The 20,121-nt window shown below is 40.7% G+C and overlaps 1 protein-coding gene and 1 pseudogene across 3 annotated transcripts in view; both read right to left on the reverse strand.

Moving 5' to 3' along the window:
* The window catches only part of lsamp (limbic system associated membrane protein), a 1,017,468-nt gene that overhangs the window by 342,241 nt on the left and 655,106 nt on the right, over positions 1–20,121 (reverse strand). The window lies entirely within an intron of this gene.
* Positions 18,102–18,200, reverse strand: LOC133573442 (U6 spliceosomal RNA; annotated as a pseudogene).

Here is a 20,121-nt window from a genome sequence, read left to right on the forward strand (position 1 = left end):
AATACCCCATAATGACAATGTGACATTTTTTTTTTTTAACTTTGCTAGTTTATTTAAACTGAAAAACTAAAATCACATGTACGTTTGTACATAAGTATTCACCGCCTTGCTCAATACTTTGTTGATGCACTTTTAGCAGCAATTACACCCTCAAGTCTTTTTGAATATGATACCAAAAGCTTGGCACGCCTATCTTTGGTCAGTTTCTGGTTCAATTTACATAAAAAAAGTCACAAATAATATAGTCTATAATTGGCAAAACTTAACCAAGATTTCATTGTGCCCAATAATGAACTAATGACACAATCACCTTGACTTTTAACACACTGTACATGAAGGAATTAAGGGCATACTTACTAAATAGCCATTCATGTCACACTAAGGGTGGCAGTATGAACAATGCCAACACTGTCATAAACATGTGCCATATAGTGAAACCGCACTAAACAACAATGACAAACACATTTTGGAAGAAAATTTGCACCGCAACACAACATAAACACAACAAAACAAATTCCCAGAATTCCCTGCAGCACCAACTCTTCCGGGACGCTACAATGTAAACAAACGCCATTGGTGGATCTACTCCTAACATCCACTGTAATGATACCACATACAATAGCGTATCTAGTCGATACTACTATGATTACATCGATATTTTTTAACATCACAAAATCTTCTTTCGGTTTTTTTAAATGTATATTATGTTTATAAACTCAGGAAATATGTCCCTGGACACACCAATGTATGATCCTGTGACTACTTGGTATCGGATTGATACTCAAATTTGTGCTATCATCCAAAACTAATGTAAAGCATCCAAACAACAGAAGAATAAGTGATTATTACATTTTAACAGAAGTGTAGATAGAACATGTTAAAAGAGAAAATAACCAGATATTAACAGTAAATGAACAAGTAAATTAATAATTAATTTTTCTACCACTTGTCCTTAATAATTTTGACAACATAATAGAATGATAAATGGCACAATATGTTACTGCATATGTCAGCAGCCAAATTAGGAGCCTTTGTTTGTTTACTTACTACTAAAAGACAAGTTGTCTTGTATGTTCACTATTTTATTTAAGGACAAAATTGCAAAAAGAAACATATGTTTAATGTACCCTAAGATTTGTTTGTTAAAATAAAGCCAATAATGCAATTTTTTGTGGTACCCTTTATTTAGAAAAGTACCGAAATACTTTTGGTACCGGTACCGGTACCAAAATATTGGTATCGGGACAACACTAATACACACACACCGAGCACCCACTGGCAGAAATGTAGATCGGCTTACTTTTGGAACCTGATAACCTTCCTTTTCACCAGTTCTGCCCTTTTCCCAATTGTTGTCCTCAATGGTGTCGCCTCCTCAATATTAAATAGATGATCACATGCGTGTTGGTCGGGACTAAGATGCTAATTAGTTGCTAGTGTGTGGGCCGCTACGGTCCTACGGGGGATAAACATACTCCGAAAAAGCCTGTAGGGGCAGGGAAGCAGCAGGCTGACAGCTGAAACATTTTAATAAGCAACAAATATGGTAACCAATGTGTGCGTGTGGCGTTCACACACTATCAGTATGTGACGGGCGTAGGTGTTCAGTGATCCGCAAAACTCACACATGCAATTAAGCGAGAAGTGAATACTTTTGTGAAACGGGATAAATCAACTACTAACGGTGAGACATAAAAGCCATAAATCATGCGTGCGTTTGTGTAAGTGTGCATGTGCAAAAAGTACCACTATGAGAGAGTGTAGGTGAGAGACAGAGATGAGGGAAAAATAAGACACAGCCAAGTCCAAATGGCCCCTTAGGGAAAGAGCAATGCAGAACAATCAATTTTAAACAATGGATGGTTTAAAAAATGTGGGGATTGGGGCTGCACTGTCGTTTCTCTGCTTGAACATATCTTCTCCTAAACTACAAGGTAATTCCTCACAGTTATTGATAGGTTCCTTTACTAAGGGGATAATTGGAGCGGTGCCCTTGAAAGTGATAACTGCACGGCTGTACGGTTCTTGCCTGACACTTTTCCATCTGCCGTGACTGTAATGACTTAACGTGATAGGATTATCCATTTAAACCCGAGATGGAGTAGATCAATCTGCTCTTTCATCCTTAATTAGGACTTAATTACTGTAATTTCCAGTAGGCTGACTTTAAAGCGACAAAACACACCTGTGAATGTACCTGCTGTTTAGACTTCAAACAACAACACAGCGTACACAGTTACAGAACAATGTGGCCGTTATTGGCCGCACTTGTCTCAACCAGACCAGGGGTCGGCAAACCCAAAATCATACTTGCCAACCTTGAGACCTCCGATTTCGGGAGGTGGGGGGCGTGGTCGGGGGTGGGGCAGGGCGTGGTTGGGGGCGTGGTTAAGAGGGGAGGAGTATATTGACAACTAGAATTCACCAAGTCAAGTATTTCATATATATATATATACATATATATATATATATATATATATATATATATATATATATATATCCTGAAAATATGCAAACAAAACTGTGTTTAGATAATTGATACTTCAAACTTGCATAAATAAATATTAAGGAATATAACATAACTTGGCTTCTGAGAGCTTCAAAATGTAATGAATAAAATGCTAAAGTTGTTGATAAACAAGCAATTATTTTAATAATTAAATATGGTCATTTTAAATGAATTATTATGATAATTTAAAATTAATTATTTCAAATATGTTTATTTTAATGTATAATTCTATGGCTGGATGTAATAAGGAGTCAGAAAAAATACAAATAAAAATACAATTAATTTTTGATGTTTTTAGCAAAATATAGTAAAAATGTATTTAGTTTTTTGTTTTTTTAATTAATAAATATATTTATTTTTAGGTAAGATAAACATAATAATACAATTTATCTCTAGTCTGGATGATTTATTTCTTGTCACCGTTGTCCTCCCGTCGTGAAAAAAGGCTGTCCTCACTCAGGTCCGCATGGAGCTGGAGGGGGTGTGGCCTCCAGCTCCGGCTGAAAATCGGGAGATTTTCGGGAGGATATTTGTCCCGGGAGGTTTTCGGGAGAGGCAATGAATTTTGGGAGTCTCCCGGAAAATTCGGGAGGGTTGGCAAGTATGCCCAAAATACAAAAATAAATAAATCCTTCTGGAGCCGAAAAAAATGAAAAGCCTTATATAATAAGCCTTGTATATACAGGTCCACGACTAACCACATTGTGAAGTATGCGGACGACACAACAGAAGTGGGCCTCATCCGTGACAACAACAACATGGACTACAGGGAAGAGGTGAAACATCTGGTTGACTGGTGCAGAACCAGCAACCTGGTCCTGAACGTCGACGAGACCAAGGTGATCATCGTCGACTTCAGGAGGCACCATTCCAGCCACGCTCCACTCTTCATCAACGGCACGGCAGTGGAGATCGTAAGCAGCACCAAGTCCCTGGGCGTGCAGATAACTGACAATATGACCTGGTCCCTACACACCGGAGCTTTTCTTTCTTTTTTTTGACCGCTGAAGGTGCATGGATGAGAAGGAGGCTGCACTAGTGCATACTTCAAAAAGTTTTTATCACATAGGATATGTATTGTGAAGTATGCGGACGACACGACAGTGGTGGGCCTCATCTGTGACAACAATGACATGGACTACAGGGAGGAGGTGAAACATCTGGTTGACTGGTGCAGAACCAACAACCTGGTCCTGAATGTCAACAAGACCAAGGAGATCATCGTTGACTTCAGGAAGCACCAGTCCAGCCACGCTCCACTCTTCATCAACGGCACGGCGGTGGAGATAGTAAGCAGCACCAAGTTCCTGGGGGTGCAGATAACTGACAATATAACCTGGTCCCTACACACCGGAGCTCCTGTAAAAAGAGCTCAGCAGCGCATTCACTTTTTGCGTCGGATGAAAAGAGCACAGCTTCCTCCCCCCATTCTCAGCACATTCTACAGAGGCACTATAGAGAGCCTGCTGACCAACAGCATCTCTGTCTGGACTGGAGCCTGCAATGCCTCAGACTGGAAGTCTCTCCAGAGAGTGGTGAGGACGGCGGAAAAGATCATCAGGACTCCTCTTCCTCCTATCCAGGAGATCGTAAAAAGCTGCTGCCTGACCAGGGCAGCAGACTCCTCCCACCCCCACCAAGGACTGTTTTCACTGCTGGACTCTAGAAAGAGGTTCCGCAGCCTCCGAAGCAGAACCTCCAGGTTCTGTAACAGCTTCTTCCCTCAGGCCGTAAGACTCTTGAACGCATCATAATTAAATTATCCCCTCAACTCCCCCCAAAATCGATTAACTCGCTGGAATAAAAAAGACAATATAACATACATCCATAAACGTGGTCGCATGTGAAAAAGTGCAATTTATTTATCTGTACAGCAATCTATTTACTTATTTATATATATTTATATGTATTTATTTATTTTATATATATATATATACATATATTTATATATTATTTATATATATTTATTTATTTATTTATATATGCACCTTATTGCTTTTTTATCCTGCACTACTATGAGCTTATGTAACAACATTTCGTTCTTATCTGTACTGTAAAGTTAAAATTTGAATGACAATAAAAAGGAAGTCTAGTCTACTCTAGTCTATTATATGTGAAAAAACAAACACCATTATTATTATTTTTTTTTTAATTAAACCAAAACGCATCAATTGATTTGTTTTAATCAGCTCTTTAGGTCATCCAGCAGCTATTCAAATTATAAAAGGATGTTGCTGAATAGAGGATGGGGGGAGGGGGGGGCGTGGCCTGCGGACCTGCAGTGAAGCGGGGTGTTCCAGGACCGGTTTCGAGATCAGCGACAGGTGCGTAGATGACCCAGCTGTGTTTGTCTGATCACCTGTTGCTCTGTTAAAGGCAGCAGTCGGGAAGGAGAAAGGAGAGTGGTTGATGGTGGAGTGGTTGATGGTGGAGAACGAGCACGAGCGAGAGACAGAGACGCCAGAAGCCCCATGGCTGAAAAGCAACGGAACGAACATTTCATGAAAAATAAATCCCTGTTCAGAACCATGAACAAAGCTGTCATGTCCGTCCTTGGTGGTCCGAAGAACCCGGAGGAGCAAGACCTCCACAAGGATGTTTCTAATATTTTTTGTTTCTGACTGTCCAAATATGTTGAAGCATACAGTAAGACTTTGCAGAGTGAACACTCCTCTCTCACAGTTGTGTTTTTAACTGTATCAGTTTGCACGTACTCTTCAGACGTGCTAATTAAAACATAAAGTATACCTCGCAAAACGGCGATGAATGTTGATATCTCACATTGCGTGTGCTGTATAATATATTTGTATTTTCTCCTCCCAGTATCATATGCGTCTTGATGATCAGCATATACTTTGCATGTTAACGAAGACAGAGATGCAAAATGGATTGCACGCCTTATTCTGCTCACATAACAGACGCAAACCACTTTGCACACGTTTAGTAGATCAGCTTTGCGTGTGCTATCAAGTTTGCGCGTGTTTTAGTACCATATGTCACGGCAAGAAATCTGCGTTCAAAGAACTCCGGCTTATTAGTGATTCTCAGAGCCCAAAAAAAGTCTGCGGGCTATAGAGCGTTTTCTATTCGGGCTCCAGTACTCTGGAATGCCCTCCCGGTAACAATTAGAGATGCTACCTCAGTAGAAGCATTTAAGTCCCATCTTAAAACTCATTTGTATACTCTAGCCTTTAAATAGACCTCCCTTTTAGACCAGTTGATCTGCCGTTTCTTTTCTGCTCAGATTCGGTGACCAGAGATGATGCGCTAGCTGTCCAAAGTCGGGACCCAGGGTGGACCACTCATCTGTGCATCAGTTGGACGTCTCTACGCTACTGACCTGTCTCCACTCAAAATGATCTCCTGCTGGCCCCACTAGGTGGGGTCCCCACATCTGCGGTCTTCCAAGGTTTCTCATTGTCATCCCATTGGATCGAGTTTTTTCTTGCCGCATGCAGAGGAGCGATCATAATACATAAATGACACTTGCAAATTCTTGCATTGTGTTTTAATTTGGGGTCTTCCTAGTGCCTTCTATTATAACAATTTGTGAAAGATCAAATCTAAACCAAACAAAGCTAATGGTGTCGACATGATAGTTTGTATAGCATCATTGTAATGTAACATAATCTGTATCTGAATTTCAAACAGGACCGTTAACCCATTGATGCACATTAGGTATCCTGTTATGATTATATTCCACAGTACCATCATCTCTAAGCAGCTTTGGCTTCATGCGTGGGGTCAAATATGTACTTACTTTGGCGTGGGCCAGCGATTTGGATTTTAATCTCATGGCTGCTACTGCAGAATCCACTGCTCAAATTACAGAGCAAGCCAGGACACTGCAACACATATTTTATTCTCTTCTGGAGATGTTCTCACTGTTTTAAAAGAGGCTCCCGTGTCAAAGTGATGCACAATTTAACATATTTATAGGCTGTGTGCATGTTAAATGAATTATTGGTGAATTGGATTAATCATAAAGCTTTAATTTACAATATATTATGCAATACTTGAATAAACCGGCGAAGTTGTAGCACTTTAGCCGTGTTTTAGACACTGATTTTAGAAAAGCCTGACTTCCAGGTGATCACATTGCCAGAGCTGCTTTTTAATTACACAAATGCTAAGCGGAAATCTGCACGGACAGCAAACACATAATGTAGTGAACTGTATTTCTGGTCTTGTCACTCGCTCCCGAGCAGGCGGGCAACACGGCAGTGCGGCTGCATCAAAAGAGACGTCGGAGACGCTTTGCTGGACAAAAAGCTGCTGGGTTACAAACGAGCGTCATTAAACAGTTCTACAGTACCTAGAGGAACTCTGGTCAAAAAATGAAGGACTCCTCATCTGGAGGAGCCGAACCATCAGTTATATATTCCTTCTTTCTCAGTCTGGGTGTGTGCTAAGTCAGGACGGGACAACCTGACCATGTAAGGAGATGTTTGTGTGTAGGGACAGGGAAGACATAATTTGTAGGTTTGACATTCAACCCTTGTGTAATGTTCATATTGTTGTTACTCAGCCAGCGTTTGTGGGTCTGATGGACCCGTTGCATTTTGTGGCTTTTAATGCCTCACAGTCAAACACTTTTACGTTAAAATACTGAACAATAAACATCTGTTCAGTATTTTAACATAAAAGTGTTTGATTGTGAGGCATTAAAAGCCACAAAATGCAACGTGTCCATCGGACCCACAAACACTGGCTGAGTAACAACAATATGAACGTTGCACGGAAAATTTATCTGCCAGTTTGTGCATCCCACAGGGATTCTTCTTTTGTGTTTCTGCACCTGCGGTTCCCACACAAGATTGCAACATTGTTTGTCAACACTGTCTGCTCTCCTTTTCTCGCACATTTGACTCTCTGATGTTCTGTGTACCTACACTCTGTCCTCCTCCTGTCTAGGCCTGCTGTGTGTGTGTGTGTGTGTGTGTGTGTGTGTGTGTGTGTGTGTGTGTGTGTGTGTGTGTGTGTGTGTGTGTGTGTGTGTGTGTGTGTGTGTGTGTGTGTGTTTGTGTGTGTGTGTGTGTGTGTGTGTGTGTTGTACACAGAACATCAATTTCCACACTTCTATTAGCCCCAGGTCCAGTGGACCCGGACATCTTATATGTAATAGAAATGTGTAGGGGGGTGTATGGTGTGTGGTTATTAAATATGTATTCTGATATATGTTCTTCACAGAAAATGAGCCAAAGTCAGTGAGTCTCAGTTTGAAAAATTAATTAATTGTATCATTTTTTTTTTAATAAAAAATGAAAACGGGTCCCACAGACCCGAACACCACACCCGAATCTCTACTCCGGGATAGCGCTATAAATTTTGCATTCCGAAGCCTGGTTTTAATTGCTTCTTCTCGTGAGAGAGCTAATTCCAGTCCACATGCGAATGTCCAACTAAGGCTCGTTCTAGAGCATTTTTTTTTTTACTTAAACCTGGTGGTTCGCCTTCTCCAAATTGAATATAAACATTCACCATATGTGGAATTCACTTCAATAGTGACAACAATTTGGAGTGTTATTAAAAGCATATTTAATGTGCATGATCAATTATATCCAAGTTGTATCATCACACTGAAGGTGGCCCCCATACAGAACTTGTAAATTAGCGTTGCACGTGCGAGGCCTTTTGTGTGGGAGCACACTGTAAATTAACCTTGATCAATACACAAGCACAGCAACATGTTTTACTTATTGTGAATGACCATTACTGTAACCAAAGTACTAAAGACTGAAAAATGCCCGCTTGAGCCACAGCATCGGTGATCAATAAAATGGTTTAGTAAACAAGCTGCTGTAAGGAATATATAATATTCAATGACAAACCAATTATGATAATGTCTCAAGGTTCCTATTAATAATAAGCCTGCTTTGAATTATTATTATTTTTCACCTGCATTGGAAAGTCCATAGAACATGGCAAACAATGTGAATGCATAATATTTTAAAAGCGTCATATTATGATTTGTTTCTACATTTAAAACACTTCCTTGTGTTCTACATAGCACATAATTGTGGTTCTATGGTCAACATTTTGCATAGATTATACAAAACCCAAAACCAGTGAAGTTGGCATGTTGTGTAATTCGTAAATAAAAACAGAATACAATGTTTTGCAAATCCTTTTCACCTTATATTCAATTAAATAGACTGCAAAGACAAGATATTTAATGTTGTAACTGAGAAACTTTTTTTGTTGTTGTAAATAATCATTAACTTAGAATTTATTGACAGCAACACATTGACAAACAAGTTGGCACAGGGGCATTTTTACCACTGTGTTACATGGCTTTTCCTTTTAACTACACTCAGTAAACATTTGGGAACTGAGGAGACCAATTTTTGAGGCTTTTCAGGTGGAATTATTTCCTATTCTTGCTTGATGTACAGCTTAAGTTGTTCAACAGTCCACGGTCTCTGTTGTGGTATTTTAAGCTTCATAATGCGCCACACATTTTCAATGGGAGACAGGTCTGGACTACAGGCAGGCCAGTCTAGTACCTGCACTCTTTTACTATGAAGCCATGCTGTTGTAACACATGGCTTGGCATTGTCTTGCTGATATAAGCAGGGGCGTCCATGATAATGTTGCTTGGATGGCAACACATGTTGCTCCAAAACCTGTATGTATCTTTCAGCATTAATGGCGCCTTCACAGATGTGTAAGTTACCCATGCTTTGGGCACTAATACACCCCCATACCATCACAGATGCTGGCTTTTCAACTTTGCGCCTATAACAATTTCAAATGTACACTCGTCAGACCACAGAACACTTTTCCACTTTGCATCAGTCCCTAGCAACAAACTGTAGTTACTGACAGTGGTTTTCTGAAGTGTTCCCGAGCCCATATGGTGATATCCTTTACACACTGATGTCGCTTTTTGATGCAGCACCGCCTGAGGGATCCAAGGTCCATAATTTCATCGCTTGCGTGCAGTGATTTCCCCAGATTCTCTGAACCTTTTGATGATATTACAGATCGTAGATGGTGAAATCCTCAAATTCCTTGCAATAGCTCGTTGAGAAATGTTGTTCTTAAACTGTTGGACAATTTGCTCACGCATTTGTTCACAAAGTGGTGACCCTCGCCACATCCTTGTTTGTGAATGACTGAGCATTTCATGGAAGCTGCTTTTATACCCAATTATGGCACCCACCTGTTCCCAATTAGCCTGTTCACCTGTGGGATGTTCCAAATATCTTCCAAACATGTTGTAGGCATCAAATTCCAAATGAGCTTATATTTGAAAAAAATTAAGTTTTCCAGTTCAAACGTTAAGTATCTTGTCTTTGCAGTCTATTCAATTGAATATAGGTTGAAAAGGATTTGCAAATCATTGTATTCTGTTTTTATTTACGTTTTCCACAACGTGCCAACTTCACTGGTTTTGGGTTTTGTATTTCACAGACCGTTTAAGCTGCTTTCAGACCCTCTTCAGGATGCAGCGTTTTGTGGGCGGTCTTATTTACGTGCCTCCACTTCGACTAGATTTTAGCGCTTACACGGCGAGTCTACCGACGGATTAAGTTCGAACTATTCGCTACTTTGTATTGAAATGGCAACAGCAGAGGGTGCATGTGCATGTCTGGCCCACAACAAGAGGATAGGGAAAAAGAAGGAATTTATTGACTACGACATTTGACTACAGTGACGGACACGCGCAAAGCTGTTTGGGTAAATTCATACCATATATGGATAATCAGTGCGAAAAACGTCACAGGTTGTGCAAATACTGAACGGCTCGTTTGGAGAAAGTATGAAGGAAGGCAAGATTGTTTTATAAATATATCTGCAATGCAAAAAAGAAAGTAGAAAAACACACACACACACACACACACACACACACACACACACACACACACACACACACACACACACACACACACACACGCACAGCACTATTGTCCATAACAAAAACAAAACATAGCATGGCAACCCTTGAGGAGTCCACATTGGAGAATAACTAAAATTATTGCCATATAAAAACATAGCATGAAACGTATTATAAAATCTATGTAAAAATAAAATATAATACAGTGATAATTTAATAAAAACATAACATTGAGAGAATAATAGTATTATTAACAGCAATAAATTAACGATAACAACACTCTTTTGTAAAGTAAATCTGAACAGCCGACATGGGCATCTACATCAACTATATGATTTGCCTGAGAAGCTGGACAGGACAAAAAAAAAAAAAAAAAAAAAAAATACATGAAAAAATAAATAATAAATAAAATAAAAAAAATAAAAAAAATAAAAAATGATAACAACACAATAAAATTAAATACAATTTTAAAAAGAAGAAGATTTTACCATGGTTGGTAAAAAGACTGATTAAAATGTGTCTTTAATATATATATATATATATATATATATATATATATATATATATATATATATATTTTTTTTTTTTATTTATTTTTTTTAATTTTATTTATTTATTTATTTATTTTTTTTTTTTTTAAATATCAACGGTCCATGCAGTCCTGAGGCTCTCCGACAGGTTGTTTCACAGGTGGGGGCCAGAGTTAAATACATATCGCCTCACCATGGGTCTTTGTTCAAGTATTTGTTAAAAACAAAAGACCAGAACCAGAGGACCTCAGTATCCGCGAGGGTTGATACGTTAAAACAGGTTAGATAGTTTAGAAGGTGCAAGGACATTAAGATGTTTAAAAACTAATAATATAACTTTAAAATGGAACCTGAAGCGGACGACGAGCCAATGCAGTGGCTTTAAAACTGGTGTAATGTGCTCCCGCCCTCTGGCCCTCGTCAAGATGCTGGTATGTGGATATCTGGATTCGTTGCATGCACAATAGATTCATGAAGGAGCCTCGGCTGTCTTATTGACACAGTGTGTGTCGGTGCAGCACAGGAGTCCGATGCATGGAAATGTGTGATACCACAGTGCTTCAAAGACAATGTTGTGTTCTTGCTGAAAGCAGGAACATTTGCATTGCTGACATCTACAACAAAAAAGTTGACATGTTGATAGCTGCAATGGCAAATCCCCCCTTTGCTGAATCAGTATACCCCAGCATAGTAAAATAAAAAAGTGTTCTATTTGTATATCTAGTAGCTAAGTCAGGTTCTGATTCCAACTCCTTCAAATATACAGAAGCAAGGAAAAAATGTTTCCATTTGACCTGAGTGCATGCAATATGTTTGATAAAGACCATAGAGCATAAAAGAGACCGACAGTGACAGAGATCTAAATGTGAGTTTTGTTGATGTTATTGACTTGTTGGAGTGCTAATCGGACATATTTGGTCAGTGCATGACTGCAAGCTAATTGATGCTAACATGCTATTTAGGCTAGCTGTATGTACATATTGCATCATTATGCCTCGTTTATAGATATATGTGAGCTCATTTAATTTCCTTTACTTATGTCCTCGCTGTATAGTTGCATAGTTGCGTGTCTCTTGACACATTATCTGTATTTAATATTGGCAGCATTTCTGATAGTTGTTTGTTTGCCATGTTGTTCCAGACCACAGCAAACCTTAACCAGCTTGCAGAGATTGTAATAAATCCATTTGAAGAAGACAGCCTGCCATTTCCTTTAACTTGGACACACACCTATAACTTTGTCCATTCTAAGCCAGCAATTTCCAGGAGTTATCTCATCCTCTGAGAAACCTCTGTTTTACGAATGTTTTCCAATGTTGTAAAATTGTTTAAAATAAATATTACAATTTCAAAATTTCTGCAACAAAGATTTGCGTCAGCCTGAGACAAAAAGTAATTTTGATAGTAGAATATTATAGCTAATATAGACACATACATCATGTGTTGCCTTCATTATAACACCTATATAAGACTTTTATTATATTTGCGGGGCCTCACCTGTCCTCATGGAAAGAAAAAAAATGTAAAAAGAAAAAAAAAAAATTAAATTGTTATATGTATTCAGTGATTATACTATAAAGTTATTTTCTATTTAACTTCACCAGTTTTAGATTATTTTTATTCAAAATCGCTGAATTTTCACATTTGTCGTTCAAATACTGAGAAGAGGCACGTCACTCAGTTGTGCCTCAACATGGATTGCGGACTCGGCTAACTGCTGGCCTGCTGTGCAGTGAGACCGTATTGCTACATGAACTATATTATACATTTCCATAGTTTAGTTAGCTGAGGTATATAATGTACAGTGTATTTTGTCAACAACTGTATGTGTGTAAAGTATTTCTTGTGCTGAGCGATCATACAACTGCTGCGAAGACGCACTGTGTGAGGCAAGCAGTAATCCCGCCTCCTGGTGCCGGTTAATGCACCCCCGCCGCAGACTGCACCCCCGACGGGAGCGCCACACCAACCAAAGCCCACACCCAAACCCTCCACGTGCAAGACCGAATCCACCCAAAGAAAGTCACTTAACAAGAAGCCAAAAAGTGCAAAAACAACAATGCTCGCGCCGGAGGAGCCGTGAACGACTGCAGGGACACAACATTAGGTACACCTGCAGACTGCAGCACGGATTTCATATTTCATTCATTCACAACTCCTCCAACACGAACACCACTGTTCCCGCACTTATAAGTAAAGGTAAGACCATAATAACGTTTTTTTAATTAAATGTGCTTTTTTGTGTGCTACTGTTTGTATGTGTAAAGTTAAAGTTTAGTTAAAGTAGCAATGATTGTCACACACACACTAGGTGTGGTGAAATTTGTCCTCTGCATTTGACCCATCCCTTGATCACCCCCTGGGAGGTGAGGGGAGCAGTGGGCAGCAGCGGCGCCACGCCCGGGAATAATCTTTGGTGATTTAACCCCCAATTCCAACCCTTGATGCTGAGTGACAAGCAGGGAAGAATGCTGGTATGAGCTTTTAAACATAACCTGTTAACTGCTGCCAATCAAATGGTGAATAAGATACTCTTTAGGGTTCATATGTTTGTAAATCTGACTGTGATGAAGTCAGTGCCTCACCAGCCATGAACCTCACCGCACGTCACTGGTATGTGCTAACCGCTAACTGCAAGCTAGAGTTTTTGAATATAAACAAAGGTAAGTGGATCAATACAGATATCGACATTAACAGTACCAAGTATAAAACAATTATATAGTCGATACTACAGTGGTTATATCGATATACCGTATTTTCCGCACTATAAGGCGCACCTAAAAACCACAATTTTTCTCAAAAGCTGACAGTGCGCCTAATAACCCGGTGCGCTTTATTACGATTCATTTTCATAAAGTTTCGGTCTCGCAACTTCGGTAAACAGCCGCCATCTTTTTTCCCGGTAGAACAGGAAGCGCTTCTTCTTCTACGCAAGCAACCGCCAAGGAAAGCACCCGCCCCCATAGAACAGGAAGCGCTTCACCCGCCCCCGGAAGAAGAAGAAAAAACGCGCGGATATCACCGTACGTTTCATTTCCTGTTTACATCTGTAAAGACCACAAAATGGCTCCTACAAAGGACAAGGATCCGGTTCATAAAAAGACGCAATCTCTCCATCCGCACACGGATTACTACCGTATTTCACAGCAACTGATATTCCTGTGAACTGCACTGTGGAACGGGAGCACGTACGGTGAATATTCGCACCACAGAGAATGAGAAGTCATCCTTCACTGTGGTTCTAGCTTGCCATGCTAACTTCCACCCAGGGTGATATTCAAAAGGAAGACCTTGCCAAAAGAGACCTTTCCAGCCGGCGTCATCATAAAAGCTAACTCGAAGGGATGGATGGATGAAGAAAAGATGAGCGAGTGGTTAAGGGAAGTTTACGCGAAGAGGCCGGGTGGCTTTTTTCACACAGCTCCGAAGGCGAACACACCTTCACTAAGACGGGCAGATAGCGCCGGTCGACATACGCCGGGCAGATAGCGCCGGTCGACATACGCCAACATCTGCCAGTGGATCGTAAATGCCTGGGCAGATAGTTTCGGTCACAACTGTGGTCCGAGCTTTCCGGAAGGCAGGATTCACAGAACTGCTGCACAACAACAGCGACACTGAATCCGATGACTTCGACGAGGCGGAGCCGGCCATTTTTGGATCCCACGCTTGCGCAACTTTTCAATTCGGACACCGAAGACGAAGAATTCGAAGGATTTACGAATGAAGAATAACTTCAGAAGGTGAGCGCTATGTTTATTTTGTGTGTTGTGACATTAACGTTCGAGCAACATTATGTTGCTATTTATTGCTCTACACCATTTTGAATTTTACTATGTTTGTGATTGCACATTTGCGTACATTTTGGGACAGAGTTGTTAGAACGCTGGTTTTCAATATATTATTAAAGTTTGACTGAACTATCTGACTGTTTTTTTGACATTCACTTTAGCGCAGCGTTTTTTTGACATTCACTTTAGCGCAGCGTAGGCGCGGCTTTTAGTCCGGGGCGGCTTATTGGTGGACAAAATTATGAAATATGTAATTCATAGAAGGTGCGGCTAATAATCCGGTGCGCCTTATAGTGCGGAAAATACGGTATATTTTTATGTGGCTTGGAATTCCAAGATTCTTCAGTTCCATCGGACTATATGGGCATGGCAAATTGGAATTACCAATCTCAGGACTGGTGGAAGAATTCAAATGCACCAAAGCAAGGCTGGTCATGACGCTAACCAAAACTGAGGATGCAGTCATTCGAACAGCGGCCCCCCGAGTAACAGCGGGAAAGAAGTGAATTCCATCAGAAGCTGTTCAGAGTGCAAAGTCTGCTCTTCAATTCAGAGATGTGGTTGGGCAAGTACAGCATGGGAGAGCAGGGCTCGCACTCATCCCAAAAGGTCCCCCTTTGGCACAAAGCAACATCAGAGCAGAAGACACGGCTAGTAGTAGAGGAAGTCAGGAGACAGGAACAGGGAGAGTGACATGCTAAAGCCGCCTCAATGGCCAAGCAGGGGAGATGGACCAACTGGGAAAGCCTGGAGAAGAAAAAGCTCAACTGGTATGACATCTGGCAGATGGAGGGAGCACGGCTGAGTTTTATCATCAGAGCCACGTACGACATGCTACCGTCCCCCCTAAATCTGAAACCTGGTACGGAGAAGATCCCGCCTGTCAAGTACCTGCATCTCTAAGACATATCCTATCAGGGTGTACTACAAGTCTCACCCAAGGACGCTATACTTGGCGGCATAACCAAGTACTCAGAGAGGTTGCATTAACACTGGAACAGAGGCGAACCACCACAAACAAGCTCCCACAAACACCAGCAGGAAAGGTCCAGTTCACACATTTTGTACCAGCTGGCCAACATCAAGAGTGTCAAACGACACCAAATAATGCAAGCATCCTGCAGTCGGCTTGAGATTGGAAATTGGAAGTAGACCTTGATAAAAAGCTTGTGTTTCCCCCAGAAATAATGGCTACAACACTCCGGCCAGACATGGTCCTGTGGTCTCCAACAGCAAAGCTTGCTTATGTCGTGGAGCTGACAGTACCATGGGAAGAAGGGGTTGAAGAGGCTTACGAGAGGAAAAAAAACTAATATTCTGACCTGGCAGCTGAAGCATCCCAGAACGGCTGGAAGACCAGCATTTTCCCAGTAGAGGTGGGATGCTGGGGATTTATTGCCACATCTACCATCAGTCTGTTGAGAAAAATGGGGGTGAAGGGACGCTCCCTCCAACAGGCTATCAAGTCCATGTCAAGTGCTGCCGAAAAAGCCAGCAACTGGCTCTGGATTAAGCGCAAGGACCCCAACTGGGCAGTAAAATAAGAGACAAGGGTATGCGGTCAGGCTTAGGCCTGACTCAGGGAGAAGGACGACCCTGCCATGCAGAGTCCGACAGGATATGGAGGGTATGGCATGGAGGAGGGTGTACCTGGGACGCTAGATACACCGTTGAGCCCTCTGGAGACGTCGTGGGCTTCAATCAACGAAACGTCGATGAAGCAGGGTGCCCACCCGAAGACCCCAATGACATACTTACCCTCCCTTTCACCACTCCACACCGACTGCTACCATCAAGATTGTTCCTACTTACCAAAGGGATTGAAACATCTAGTTCTATTTGCTTTACTTATTTTGTCGTTTTTGTTATTGTTTAGACCAGTGTTTTTCAACACTAGTTTGCCGTGAGATACAGTCTGGTGTGCCATGGGAGATTATCTAATTTCACCTATTTGGGTTAAAAACATTTTTTGCAAACCAGTAATTATAGTCTGCAAATGATGTGTTGTTGTTGAGTGTCGGTGCTGTCTAGTGCTCGGCAGAGTAACCATGTAATATTCTTCCATATCAGTAGGTGGCAGGTACCTAATTGCTTTGTAGATGTCGGAAACAGCGGGAGGCAGCGTGCAGGTAAAAATGCGTCTAATGCTTAAACCAAAAATAAACAAAAGGTGAGTGCCCTTAAGAAAAGGCAGTGAAACTTAGGGAAGGCTATGCAGAACGAAACTGGCTACAAAGTAAACAAAAACAGAACGCTGGACGACAGCAAAGACTTACTGTGGAGCAAAAACGGCGTCCACAATGTACATCCGACCATGACGTGACAATCAACAATGTCCACACAAAGAAGGATAAAAACAACTGAAATCTTCTTGATTGCTAAAACAAAGTAGATGCGGGAAATAATCGCTCAAAGGAAGACATAAAACTGCTACAGGAAAATATCAAAAAAAGAGAAAAAAGCCACCAAAATAGGAGCGCAAGACAAGAACTAAAACAATACACACAGGAAAACAGCAAAAAACTCAAAATAAGTCATGGTGTGATGTGACAGTACACCTAATTTGAGACAAGAGCTATAGTGATGCATGGTTGGTTATGGTTTAAAGTCCATCCATCCACTTTCTACTGCTTGTGCCTTTCGGGGTTGCTGGAGCCTATCTCAGCTGCATTCGGGCGGTATGGTTTAAAGTCCTATACAACAATTGCGACAACTTTTTACTGTCAACTGAGTTTCGTTTTTTAATGATTTCTGCTAGTGGTGTGCCTCCGCATTTTTTCAACGCAAAAAATGTGCCTTGGCTCAAAAAAGTTTGAAAAACACTGGTTTAGACACTGAGTGTATAAGTCCCTGGACAAAGGAGAGCCAGGCAAAAAACGAAGTATTTAAATTAGTAGTAGGACATAATTTAAATATTAAAATTTTATTGTTACACCGTCATCCTATGTTTTGTCTGATTATATTTCTGATCAAAAATGAAATCATTCAATGATCTTGAATATGTTCTTGAAGTATGAGTATCAGCACTGGTATGGCCAATACTGCTCCTGTAACTACTTGGTATTAGGTCGATACCCACATTTGTGGTATCACCCCAAACTAATGTAAAGTATCTAACAACAGAAGAATAAGTGCTTATTTATATATTTTAACAGAAGTGTAGTGTGTTGCTACAACAAAAAGTAACCAGATAATAACAGTAAATTAGCAAGTAGATTAATAATAGTTTTTAGAAAATAATACAACTTAAAATGCAATATGTTACCGGAAAGGTCGACAGCCAAATTAGGAGCTTTTGTAACCCGTTTTGAAATGGTTCTTTATCATTTTTCTACAAAATAATATATTGTGATGTATATGGTTATCGCAGGAAGTTGCAATATATACGATGGGATATAGATTTTAGGGCATATTGCCCATTTACTATTTCAAAGTAAAACAAAATATTCACAAGTTTTATGTTTAGAATGGGCAATGCTAATCTTCTCTGTATCGTTCTAATTTTAGTATGAGTGTTACCGAAGTAACACTCTAGAGACGCGGGTTGCCGAACCCCGTCTTATGGTGTGTCGTGTAGCATGTTTAACTATTCCAATTTAGTCCCCGGGGAGGATATCAGTGAGAAACCTACTTTATTTGCTGCTATAGAAGTGGGAATTGCTGGAAGGGGCGTGAAAAAAAAAGAAAAAAAAAAAGAAAAAAAAGTGGTGTTGCACTGTGGAGGGACGTTAGCCACTAGCAATAGTTATACAGTGTGCTGAGCACACGCTTGTTCGCTTTTCACTGTCAAATAAGCTGGGCACAGCTCGATTGTGTTATCGATGCATTATCACGGTATAACAAAGTATTTAAAAGCTCTATCATCAGCCAAATTGATATCATGTATATTGTATATCGTGTATATCGTTCAACCGTATCTGAAATGTGTGCAAATACACACATCTGTCCAACTGAAAGCGCAATAACTGTGTCATTAACAAGCCCACAAGCAACCTTGAACGTATTGCGTTCTATTGTTGTTAGAATGAAGTTCAGTCTGCTTTATTCAATATTGGTTTCGCAGTAATAAGCGACGCTGATGTGTTAGGATAGTTTCCAATAATATGAAAAACTGAAAAGGCTGTGATTGCCATCGAGCGCTTTTTTTTTTAGTAGCGGTGCTATTCAGGATGCATAATGAATGAGCATGAATGTTAATGAACAGATATGTAGTTACCTTGTGTTCATTGCTGAAGCTTAAAGGCCTACTGAAACCCACTACTACCGACCACGCAGTCTGATGAAATCTTAACATTGCAACACATGCCAATACGGCCGGGTTAGCTTACTAAAGTGCAATTTTAAATTTTGCGCGAAATATTCTGCTAAAAACGTCTCGGTATGATGACGTCAGCGCGTGACGTCATGGATTGTAGAGGACATTTCGGGACAGCATGGTGGCCAGCTATTAAGTCGTCTGTTTTCATCGCAAAATTCCACAGTATTCTGGACATCTGTGTTGGTGAATCTTTTGCAATTTGTTCAACGAACAATGGAGACAGCAAAGAAGAAAGCTGTAGGTGGGAAGCGGTGTATTGCGGGCGGCTGCAGCAACACGAACACAGCCGGTGTTTCATTGTTTACATTCCCGAAAGATGACAGTCAAGCTTTACCATTGGCCTGTGGAGAACTGGGACAACAGAGACTCTTACCAGGAGGACTTTGAGTTGGATACGCAGACACGGTACCATGAGTACGCATGCAGCTGCGGATTCCAAACATTTGATCGCTTGCCCGTACGTGCGTGCCGCTAATTGCATGTCACGTACGTAACTTTGGGGAAATATATGTGCTGTATGAACTTTGGCGAGGTGAACGGTACTTTGGGCTGTGGGATTGAGTGTGTTGTGCAGGTGTTTGAGTTGTATTGGCGGGTTATATGGACGGGAGGGGGGAGGTGTTTGTTATGCGGGATTAATTTGTGGCATATTAAATATAAGCCTGGTTGTGTTGTGGCTAATAGAGTATATATATGTCTTGTGTTTATTTACTGTTTTAGTCATTCCCAGCTGAATATCAGGTCCCACCCGCCTCTCACAGCATCTTCCCTATCTGAATCGCTCCCACTGCCCTCTAGTCCTTCACTCTCACTTTCCTCATCCACGAATCTTTCATCCTCACTCAAATTAATGGGGAAATCGTCGCTTTCTCGGTCCGAATCGCTCTCGCTGCTGGTGGCCATGATTGTAAACAATGTGCAGATGTGAGGAGCTCCACAACCTGTGACATCACACTACTCGTCTGCTACTTCCGGTACAGGCAAGGCTTTTTTTAACAGCGACCAAAAGTTGCGAACTTTATCGTCGATGTTCTCTACTAAATCATTTCAGCAAAAATATGGCAATATCGTGAAATGATCAAGTATTACACATAGAATGGACCTGCTATCCCCGTTTAAATAAGAAAATCGCA

This window comes from Nerophis lumbriciformis, linkage group LG30 (genome assembly GCF_033978685.3).
Source record: "Nerophis lumbriciformis linkage group LG30, RoL_Nlum_v2.1, whole genome shotgun sequence".
Taxonomy (NCBI): Eukaryota; Metazoa; Chordata; class Actinopteri; order Syngnathiformes; family Syngnathidae; genus Nerophis; species Nerophis lumbriciformis.